The sequence below is a fragment of the Nyctibius grandis genome, chromosome 6 (assembly GCF_013368605.1).
Source record: "Nyctibius grandis isolate bNycGra1 chromosome 6, bNycGra1.pri, whole genome shotgun sequence".
Lineage (NCBI taxonomy): Eukaryota > Metazoa > Chordata > Aves > Nyctibiiformes > Nyctibiidae > Nyctibius > Nyctibius grandis.
The window spans coordinates 60675814-60687267 of NC_090663.1; the positions used below are offsets into that span (position 1 = coordinate 60675814).

The 11454-nt window shown below is 43.1% G+C and overlaps 1 non-coding gene across 1 annotated transcript; it reads right to left on the reverse strand.

The window, feature by feature from the left end:
- Positions 1-11381: 11381 nt before the first annotated feature.
- On the reverse strand, positions 11382-11454 carry TRNAV-AAC (transfer RNA valine (anticodon AAC)). The gene has a single exon. It is a non-coding gene; the product is annotated as a tRNA-Val (tRNA).

Consider the following 11454-nt stretch of genomic DNA (forward strand, 5'->3'; position numbering starts at 1 on the left):
ATCTACCTTGAAAACTTGTCTTCCCCTTCTTTGCTTTTGCTTTGTAAGCTAACTTCAGAGGCAGCTGGCCTTTGCAGGGCAGCCAGCCAGTGCACCCTGGGACAGGAACACCCTACCGACACCTGTGCAGAGCAGCCCCCACCCCAGCGCTGGGTTAGTCCCAGTCACACCCGCTCTGCACAGGTGTGAACACTCTCAACCAGCCCAAGTCAACAGGGAGCAGGTGGACACACTGCTAAAAAGCTGGAGTATTGTGTCAAAACCAGAGTGGTTTAATTTGGATGCTTTCCTCCTCACCACTGCCTGTGATTTCCACCTAGAAACTGAAATACTTGCCCTTAAATGATTCTGTCTCATAGGTGTGCCAATCTAGCTTAAAAAAAAAAAAAAAGAGTGGAAATGCCAGAACCTGCTTTTTGCATTCCTCCCAGTTAATTGGATTTAACTGGGTGGGGAGGAAGGGAACTCACTCTCCGCTGGTTTGGTTACTTTCTGTGTGATGCTGTAATTCAGCTTGTCTCTGACACTACAGCACCCGGCCATCCCAACTCCCATTGCTGCAGTCCAGACGGCTTCTGTGGCTCCACAGCAGACTGCCTGGGATTTCTGTCTAGGGCACAGAAGCATAATTATACTAATGATGAGAGAGAAAAGATAATAGATACAGAAGTTCTTTTCCCTAATCAGCTCCAGGTCAAAGCTTTACCTACAGCTAACAAGGAAACAATCTATTAATGAGCCCACATCAGGCACCAGCACAGTCACAGCAGTGCAAACACAGAAAGCCACAATTTGCAACAAATGGGTTAGAGCTACATTTAAAAAAATGGCAGCATCTTGGGTTTATTTAACTAAAGACGTTATTATCTTGAAACTACAATTGCCTTAGTGCTTGGTCTCGTCTTAGAAAGAACGGGGGCATCCATCCAAAGCACTGAATGCAATAACCTGAAACTTCAGAGTTCAGGGCTACCAGAGTAAATGCTGAAAGTCCACAACAACCTCTGAAAAAGCCAGTGCATTATGGATTATGCATTCCAAGCACCAGCCACTTGGAAAGGTGCTTTTTTCTTATTTCTCATGCTGCTTATTCAAGAGAAAGATGCCATTCATTCTTGAATTACGGGAACATGTAGATCACCAGGACTCCAGGTGTTAGACCACCCCGGGCAGCTTAGAGCTTTCTAGAGGAACTGGACTGTTTTTTTCTTGTACAGATATTTTATTACATATTTTGTATACAGGCAGGACACTGAGAAGTTGATTGTTAGGTCCACAGAAATATCAGTGTGGGCTTTGCATATGCTACAGCTGGATTTTTTTTTTTGCAACTGCTGGTAGACGTCCCACCAGCAGCAGAAGTGCAACAAGATGCCAGGAACTGATTTTCACTGCTGTCATCTGCGCTTCTAAGAGCAAAGCGATGCAAGTGTTACAAGCTCCCCTCGCTATACCTTCGCTGTCACTATGACTGATAAGCTTTATCAGGGTAGCAGGCTGGAAGGAAGCCTGCTTTTTTTTTGCTTTTTTTTCAGGAAAGAAACCCTCATGCAGATGCAAATCATGACTGACAGGTGCTCTGTCAGCAGCCTGCAGTGCAGGTGGGACACAGGGGCTGGCTTTATGTTAGCTCCTTTAATCCTGTTTCAACTGTCAAAATTGTGTAGTTATGAGGGGAGGACTTAATATATATTTAATACGCAGACTGCTGGGAGGCAGGTTTGGGAAGAAAGTAGTACCAAATGCTACTTTTTCTCTGTACAAGCACATAACACTCTCCAAGAGTATTGTGGTGTTAATGCCCCCTAAGGAACAGACTATTAATCTGCTTGTGGACCTAGGTTTTTGGCACAGCAGTGCCGCACAAAAGCACTTAACTATTCTAGTCTCTAGATTCTGCAGCAGAAGCAACAGTTGGGATTTCAGCAAGTAGGTTCCCTGTGCAACGTGCAGGAAAAGGCTTGATGCTTCCGAGTGCGATCCACACAAAACAGCTCATGCACGATAAGCTGGTTCAACCAGAACCAACACTGAGGAGAGAGAAGCTCCTTAAACCCACCTCTTCTGGGGTCTTGCTCTCTTCCTGCAGGGCAGGAGGAGGCCCTTCTTTTCATTTGCAGTTCAGCAGGTTGAGCTCTGCCCTGCCTACCCCTTTGCTCTCATGAGGAAGGGCAACATCTTTACTACACAGCATGGCCAGAGGAAGCAGCAGTTTCCTTGCCCTTCCTTAGCGGTTACAGCACCCATTCAGGATGTGGGAATTAAACAGAGTTCCCTGCCTACTTGCTGGGACTGAGGTCCATCTGTTTGGTTTCGCAAGAGCTGAATTTCCTCAGAAACTGGGGACCTGAACACTCTAACCTCTGAGCCATCGCATAAAAAGACCGCTCTGAAAGCTGCCTGAATTGAGCACTGCAAGGAGAGCAGCCTGTCTATGGTTCAGGCAAGATGGATGTGCCACTCCACTTAGCCCCAAAGAAAAGGGAGGTGTTTCTGAGAACGGCAATAGCTGGACTGCCTATGTCTGAGGATTTAAGTGTGAAAAACTAGGATCAAATAGTTTCCAAGTTTAGATGATCATGAGCTGGCTGCGACGGGAGGTGTGCTAATTCTTCCTGCAGACCAGTGCCTGCGACACCAATGCTCCACATCAAAGGTGGGAGAGATGGCATCGCTTGTCTACGATAATCAGACCCACCAGAACAGAGCCCAAGCACAAAGCTTCCCAACAACCAAGAAATAAATAAATTAAAGGACTATCTGCCCCTTCAGGAAATTAAACAAACAATATCCAAGGCCATGCTTCTTGCCCTGTTACTTATTAAAATTTCCCAACAAAAAATGAGGCTAAAACTCTGTATGTCTGCTATTTTCATTTACCCATTTCCTCCCACTTTGTTGAGTTGCTGACATCTGTGAGAGCACACACACGGTACAGTCTGAGCGTTTTACTTTCCATCCTCCCTGAGATAATGTTGCATGTTTTATGGCTGACCAGCAACCCAGGATCATAGCCTGAGAAACACTGATACAGTGAAGGTTCTTCAGATACCACCATCCTTTTTCAACAAAAGATTTCATTTCCAAAGATACTGGGGAGCAGCTGTCCAAAGCAAGGCAAGGCAGTATCCCCTGTCTTATATTAAGAAAAGTCTGGCAACCTCATGTCAAAGACAGAGGTCATAGCTGATTGTAGTTACGAGTTCAGAGACAAATAAGGAAAGCATTCACTGCAATGAAATTGTTAGATTCAGTTGCAGGAATGGGAGAACTAGCTTACACTCTGAACAGGATAAACCAGCTCCTACTGGTTTACATAAAACGCCCTAAATAACAATGCCAACACTGTGTGTCAAATCACTGAACCAACAGAGCACGAGGTCAAATTGCTGTGGGATAATCAACAAGTCCTCTGAGACAGACTGTGCTTATCTTCAAAGAACTGGTATTCACCTACTGATTCTTTAAGGTGTCTCACGCTCTTACACCTTAATTTTCTTTATGAAAACTTACAATGTCAAAGTGATGGTAAAGGGAAGGGACAAGCATGGCATGGAGAACACCTGAACTTCCCTGTTAATATGCACCTTTTTAGGCTACAGCTATCACCCTACTCTCAGTATACACAGGATGGTGCAAAGCACTACTCCCTTTCCAAGTCCCCTCCTCACAACTCTGCTGTCTCCACTTCTCCTCATATTATCTTCCAGACTTCCATCCCGTGCAATCAGCCAGCTGAAATGGCACTGGCTGGTGTACATGTGAGAGTGCAGACATCATCCAGAAATTACTTTGCATTGCCACAAACAGAATTTAAACATATCTGCAGTGCACTGTCCTTCTGATCCTGGCAGCTCTGCCTCAGTATGTCCCTGTGCTTTTATTTCTGTAATGGGGCAACAATCAATCACAGTTCCCATCTCAAATATGATTCTAGAAATGACACAGCAAGAGTCCATTTTTATTTGTCCCAGCAATTTCAGTTCACAGCTGCCTGCTTCTCAGTTTTTGGGGGAGTTTGCTTGTTCCTGAGTTTTTGGTGTTTTTCAGGGGTAGGGTTCTGGTTGGATTTGAAAGCAGGAGAAAGAGAAGGGAAAGTAACTGTTAACCTTAAAAATCTGTGAACATGAAAGTTGTGTGTTCTTTTTCAAGTAATGCATGTTACTTCCTGCCTTTTATTTGTGATTACAATTATTCTTGTGTTGACAATGTAGGAGTCAGAAGGCAATCTGCTCTCTTTCAACTATGTTGACCATGCAAAGCAGATTTTAATCTAAACAATAAGCAGATTCAAGCTAGAAATAAACATGTTGGTCTCCAAGTAAAGGAAGCCTACAGGATATTCTGAGAGTAAGACTTTTCAGGATTGGTTACACTGATACTTGTTGAGTGAAGTAAACTGGCAACAGTCCCTTTATTGACCATAACAACACAAAACACAGCAATTCCAATCATGATTTCCATTTCTTAACATTTATATAGGCCACCAGTTTTTTGGGCTTTTTGGCGTTTGTTTTTTTTTTTTAAGTGATTACACAGCATACATGCAGTTAAACAGAGGATCCAAAATGCATCTGCCCACCCTGTCATTGTTACATTTCCCCTGACCTATTTACTAAAGAACAAATTACACTGCAGATTTATGGGGTCTGAAAAAAGCTATTAGTGAGAATTTGATTTGCATAATTCAAGTATCACCATGGAAAAGTAAATGTTATTTATTATCACAAAAAAGCAACAAAAGTGAAGTGGTGTCATTAGGTGGTCACTTGCATTGCAATGGGGAGAAAGGTCAAAAGCATTTAGCATTTTTTAAAAAGGAAAAATATCTTCAAAGCGGGTCACTTCCAAACACCTAATTCATTCCTAACAGCAATTCACTGTAGTTCCCATAATTTATGAATCCCAAGGATGCACTTAAACATCTGCAATTTCATTATTTCATTTTTTCATACCGTTAGCTTAAAATTTTGACAAGCCATTGTGCAGGTAACAAGTCAAGAAGTTGAGGATTAGTATTGTAGGGGAAGCAATGAACCCAGCTGTTCACCATGAACAAGGAAGGATTATTTCCTGTGACAGGTCATAGCAGAGGATTTTCTTACTATTGTTTAATACTTGCAACAGCTGAAAAAACAGCTGCTTAGTTTGAACACTTCAAAATTCCTCAAGGCAAAAAAAATAACCTTTGTTTTCAGGGTTTTTTGTGTTTCGGGGGGTTTGTTTGGTGAGGTTTTTTTTCAAGAAAGAAGAAAAAGCTGCAGAGCTCACAACCAACTTGTTCGAGATCTCTCAGATTCATATAATCCCACTACTCTTTTACCAAAACATAGCAGTCTTTCATGAAAAATAGCAGAGTAGGCATGTCATAACAGCCTCACGGAATAACCGAGGCTTTTAAATACATTCAGCATAAGGTACTGAAGTCTTGGAGCATTTCCAGAATAACAGAGAAATACTATGTAGCCAGTAGCAAAGAGCCTCTCACTTCTGCCCTTCCACAGAAGCGGCCATTGCCACCCCTGCCATGGTAGGGCAGCCCTACTGCTGGCCCAGTCTCATCATCCCTTTAGGAGACTCTGCCTCGTAGAAGACGGACTCGCGTTTAGCCAGGGTCTGACCCCTTATTCCAGTTTCCTTTCTCCTTGTAATTACGGGAAGCGAAGGTGATGTCTCAATGACTCCACGGCTTTCAGATTCACACACTTTCTCCAGGAGTTGCTCCATCACCACACCCAGCCACACGTGCCTCTCCCATCCTTTTCCAATGTGTTCCGTGAAGCTGAAGCATTACAGCAACAGAACTAAATCAGCCATCTCCCTGTCTGCTTTTCCCTCCTCTACCTGATTTTTACATTTAGTGTTGGACTAAGTTTAGAGAATGCAAATAGTGAGTCTGATTCAGCAGTTCTGCTGATAATCAGATAAGTAACACCACCGCTGGCTTGCCACATCTTACTGGTAACAGCTCCTTTTGGAAGCAGCATCCACGTATGGCACTGCAGTTTCAAACAGGCTGAAAGCAGTAATTCACTGGCTTCCCTTCACCCAGGTCAGGACTTCCCAAACTGTGGTACACAGACCACGCACGATGTGCAAAGCTAGTTCGACGTGATATGCGCTAAAACCAGACCCGCCTACAGTTGTTTCTCTGGAGGAAATGGGGAGAGTAAATACTGCCCATGCAGCTGAATGCTTCTTCCTATGCCTGCCAGCAGTCCCAGACCTGCCACCACATCTCTTTGTATGAAAAAAGGCAATGCTGAAGGAGGAAATTAGCAATCTTTGAGCATTTACTCATCTGCACAAGAACTCTTTGTGCTGCTTTGCCCTCTAAGCCTGGTTTTTCACAGGACCAGGCTCTGTGCACAAAGGTATTTCACCATTCACTATTTTCACGTGTCCCAGCATGAAGCACAGCACCAGAGACTCTCCCATGCCACATGACAGTGGGTCCCAGCAGTCTCTGCCTTCCCCTTCCCCTGACTTCTGAAGTAACCAACTAACTACTCCGTCAGTGAGGATGAGGATAACGTGACCATAACGTGCAGCCGTGCAGCTGTGCTCAGTCATCTGACTGCCATGTGGTATTAACTCAGAAGCTAATCTGGATGAAGCTGTCATTTCTCCTCATCTTACATTGTCTCTTTCCTCACCTCTTGCAAGTCTCCTAGCGATTCAAATGGCATTTTTCCACTCAGGGTATTGAAACATTTGTCACAAACTCATTTCAACATCAAGAAAGCAAACTTCAGGACATTCAACCAAAAGTCTTGCATCGGGGGGAAAAAAAAACGACGACAGTAACTCCCATCTCCACACACACCTCCATAGGAAGCAGCATGCTTCCAGGAAAGCAGCCCTCTGAGCTGACACACTGCACCACTTCCCCTTTCCTGTCCCCGTTCCAGCGCAGGCAGTGAGGGGGAGAAGCTCTGTGGTTACTCTCTTGGCCCCTTCTGCCAGACAAGGAAGAGCGAGGAAAGGGAAGGAAGAGGACTGCCAGGGAAGGCAGCAGCCTAGCTACCCCTGGTGATGGCAGGCAGAAGTGCGGGGCACCGGGCGTTACAGGGCAGCCTGCAGGGATGGCCGTCCTTGCCCCTCTGCACCCGTCTTGGTCTTGCCAAGCTGAAGGGGAGCCCAGAGAAGTTGCAGCCTTTCCTGACTGCTCAAGATCAAGCTCCGTATGTAGGTGTTTAACCAAGAGTCACCCAAAGGTCACTAAATTACTCACTCTGCAATAAAACTTGAAAGTCCTGATGCTGTAAATCTGCCACTTGCCATAACCACTAACTCACGTATAGAAATCAACATCTGTAATATGTCTTCAGTTTCACAAAGCATGACTGCACTTTAAATTTGGGATCTGGAATGCAAGGGACAACTTTCCAACTACTTCAAGAGGAAAAATTAACTCAGACTTAAGCCCACTGTTTGTTTTGGATAACATTTTCATTTTAACTTAATCTTTATGCAGCTCCCTCCCCGCAAACATACTCTCTTAAGGTATGAGCTGCTTTTCATTTGCCTGCACCACTAAACTATGCTTTCCAACCAACTTCCACACGTGATCACCTTAATGAAAAAAACATTGTCTGTTCTAACTCATTACAAGGAATTGGACAAGGTCACTCAATATAGAGAAAAAACATTTTAAAAAAATTTGGGAAACGATGGTAAATGCATGACCAAATATTAAAGTGTCTGCAAACATGGAAGTACTCCTTCCTTTCCTCCTGACATTTCCACCTACTGTTTTCCTTCTTGAGTCAGCGCCTGCATTGTACACCATCATTTCTTGAGGAGACACTGTAACTAGGAAAATAACACAAGATGGCTTGAGAGCTTGATGGCTTTAAGAAGTAAATGAATCAACTGTTCCCCCTAAGCTCATCCTTCTTTCAGAAGTGGTTGGGGCCTAAAATAACTGGGGAAGTTGAGGCTACCATCTGTATAACCCCTTTCTAAGCATCACCACAGTCTGGCCATATTCTCAGAATGAGAAACAAGCCGCTGTGGTCAAAGTGTGTGTCACAGGGTTTTGCCGAGCGATACAGAAAAGCTGATGGGCACTGAGAAACAAACAAGGGAAAGAGGAGTCTCATTCATTTGCGCCCGCTCACAAGTATAAAATTAGAGCAGTAACACACAAGGTGGGGAAAAAAGATCCCTCAAAAAAATCCACTTATTTCTTTCATCTCCACAGTCGTCTTAGAGCCCTAATCTCTCTCTCTCGTTTTTCATGTATATCACCTTCACAGTGCATATCACCTCTTCTTACCTTGAGCACCCAGATAACTCCAGTTCCAACATTCCCTCCTACAAATCTATGCTCTCCAAAAATGAATGCACAAGCCCTCACCTTGCCTGAACACCCACTGTCCCCAGCCTCAGAAACACCAGCTCAGCAAAAGAGAAAACTCTCTGCAGTCTCTATTGCTGCCTAATCCCATGTGGCAGATCAATTTTTTCTCTCCAAGTTCCTCAGCTTTTCATTCTACACTGTGCGCCCCTTCTGCTGCCTTCTTGTCTTAACAAAAAGGCAGAACTCCTCTGAGGGTAGCCATATTGCATACAAGATACATGTGGGACGCAGAAGGTCCATCTTCTGCAGAAATCGCTTGTGTCTGTATCATACTATGATGGTAACTCCCTGTCAGCCCTCTCCAAGATCATCCGGAATGGGCCTCACTAGAATTAACAACTTTGGAAGGGGAAAAGGGAGGGTAAAAAAAGAATGAAGAAAAAAAAGAAAAAAATGGCCTAGTGTTTGCCAACAAACCAACCATAAAAGTGTCGTTGAACTTCTCCTTTCTGTGCTCCTCAGATGGTTCTCTTTTTCACATGGAAAGGGGAACTGCAAAAAGAAAGACTTTTCTCATCCTCTTTCCAAACTGGCATGATGAACATCCAGGGTTTGAGGTTGTTGTTAGGGGTTTGTTGAGTTTTTTTTGAAGGCTGAATGCTTATTCAAATTCTGAGCTTCATAGTCACATCATCCTGCCACTAGCTGTGACTCCACTAGGCAACAACCTGTTCGTTACTGTTTAAAACAAAGCACAGACATTTTATTCCTGCATTGCAGTCCCAGTTCTGACACATCTACGAACAGACCATTTCCCCCGGCTGCTACAGAGCAGAAGAGATGTCCATCACTAACCGTTCATGCCATGTCTTGCTCAGAGTTACCACTTCCTCAAATCTGCTGACTTCTTTAGTCTGGTTATCCCTTTGTTTGCCATTTCTATCAAAATGCCCTTGGTTCAGTCACACAATCAAAACTGTAAATCTTTGCAAGCCTGATCTGAGAGGTGGAAACCTCATGAAGCATTTGCTACAGTTAGATATTGTGCATCCAGAGCCTTTTGGGGACAATCTACTCAACTGCCTCAGTCTTACCTGTAAAATCTCTCTCCCAGAACTACTGCTTAATTTAACACAGCCAAATTGTGCACTGTCAAAAGAAACCATGTAATGTTTTCTAGTCCCCTGGCAAGAGGGAAGGAGTATGGAATAAAATCCTGGATATGCTCACCTTGCTATCCTTCCCTCTCAAGGGTTTCAGGTCCAAGCGGAATGGCTCTTGGAACACCCTCTACCCTGCTGCACCAGGGCTTAAGATAGTAATTAGAGCACAACTTCCAACAAGGGCAGATCTGCCTGAGCCTGTTCAGAAAATTAAACAGGAAAAAAAAGCAAGAGATCACTCAATTGATTATCATAGCTGTTTTTTGCTGATAATACTTTAATCCAGTTAATAAAATTGCAATTGAGTTTAACTTGGCTCCACGTCCTTTAATGCAAATATTCTGCTGCTGGCATTAAACTTGTTAACATTTGAGCATATGTTAACCACACTTTTACTGAAACAAACATCAGCAGCTTGAATAAAAAGCCAAATACACGGACTCCTACACCAGAATTTCTTATTAATGGAAAACTACTAAAAAATATAGCTAATTATTGGGACTGTATGAATAGTTCAACTTAAATGGCTACAGTCCCATCACACAAATACTTTTAGTCACTCTGCCACAGGAACTGCCTCTAGTTTACACTTTCATCAGTATGTCAAGATTGGAAGTAAGCAGAAAGACAAGACCTCAGTAGGTCTGCATTAGATGCAGAAGCTTCTTCATATAATAATGGTTTTTAACCTCCTACCCCTGGCACCAGCTGTGAGGTGACAGTTCTCTGTAAATGCTGTAAAAGTGTTTTACAGTAACATAATGTAGGTCAGTAATCTCCAAATGCCAGCTCAAAGGGTTTGTGAAAACAATTCAAGTGATGCTAGCTTGACTCCTGAAAGGCAGTAATCCTTCACAGTTTGTTTGTACATTAGAGAAATACATGTTGGCTGTTGTCACTCATGGAAGCTCTAGGATTCAGCTGGCAAAAGGACACAACAGACAGATTTTAGTCCAGGGAAAAGTACTTCCTCAAGGTGAGTCACATTTCATTTACTTTTATCTCCTTTGTGAACACAAGGCTTCCTTTTCTGGGCCTCAGCAACATGTGGTACATAGACCAGCAAGATAGTAAGATACAACAGCGTGGACCTAAGGTCCCAGTATCCTACATTTTTACTATTTGGGGTATGCTAAATTTATCACTTAAGAGTCATGTAAGCAGGACCAAAGTTTTTGTGTTACAAGCAGGCACTATTGCTCCATATAACATATAACTGTTTGTCAAACAATAATACCATGATATTACAGTGTAGAGGTTGAGGGGTCAGGATAAGTCTCTGGAGAGTTCACCTCCTTCACATATCAGCCACTGCCCCTAACTCACTAATATTCACTGCTCCTCAAGTTCTCTCAATAGCAGATCAGGAATAGCACTTAATTCTTCTCTCATCTTTTGTACTTAGTGTGTTAGCTCTTTGAGGTGATCATGATTACAACAAGTTCTAATAGATCAGAAAATGGTTATGGCTGCAAGATAAGGTTTTTTTCATTATTCATATTTTGGAAAATAGCATCTTTAAAATCAGAAAAAATAGTTTCCTAATTTTTATACAGGATGAGCATTTCATTTTTGTGGATACTCTGTACCATTTGATGGGTCAGAAGACTTCAGTGCAACATTGTTTCAAAATGAATTTTTAAAAAGGCATTTTTAAATAGGAAAATTTACAATGTGAACATTCAGAATGCAAAAACTGATTGTTACAGAAGAGAACTGGAAATGAGTCAGCTATCTCTATTCACAGAATCACAAAATCAACCAGGTTGGAAGAGACCTCTGGCATCATCGAGTCCAACCGTTGCCCTGACACCACCCTGTCAACTAGACCATGGCACGAAGTGCCATGTCCAGTCTTTTCTTAAACACATCCAGAGATGGTGACTCCATCACCTCCCTGGGGCAAAAAACTCTGTTTCTGCCTGGTTTCGAACCAGGGACCTTTCGCGTGTTAGGCAAACATGATAACCACTACACTACAGAAAC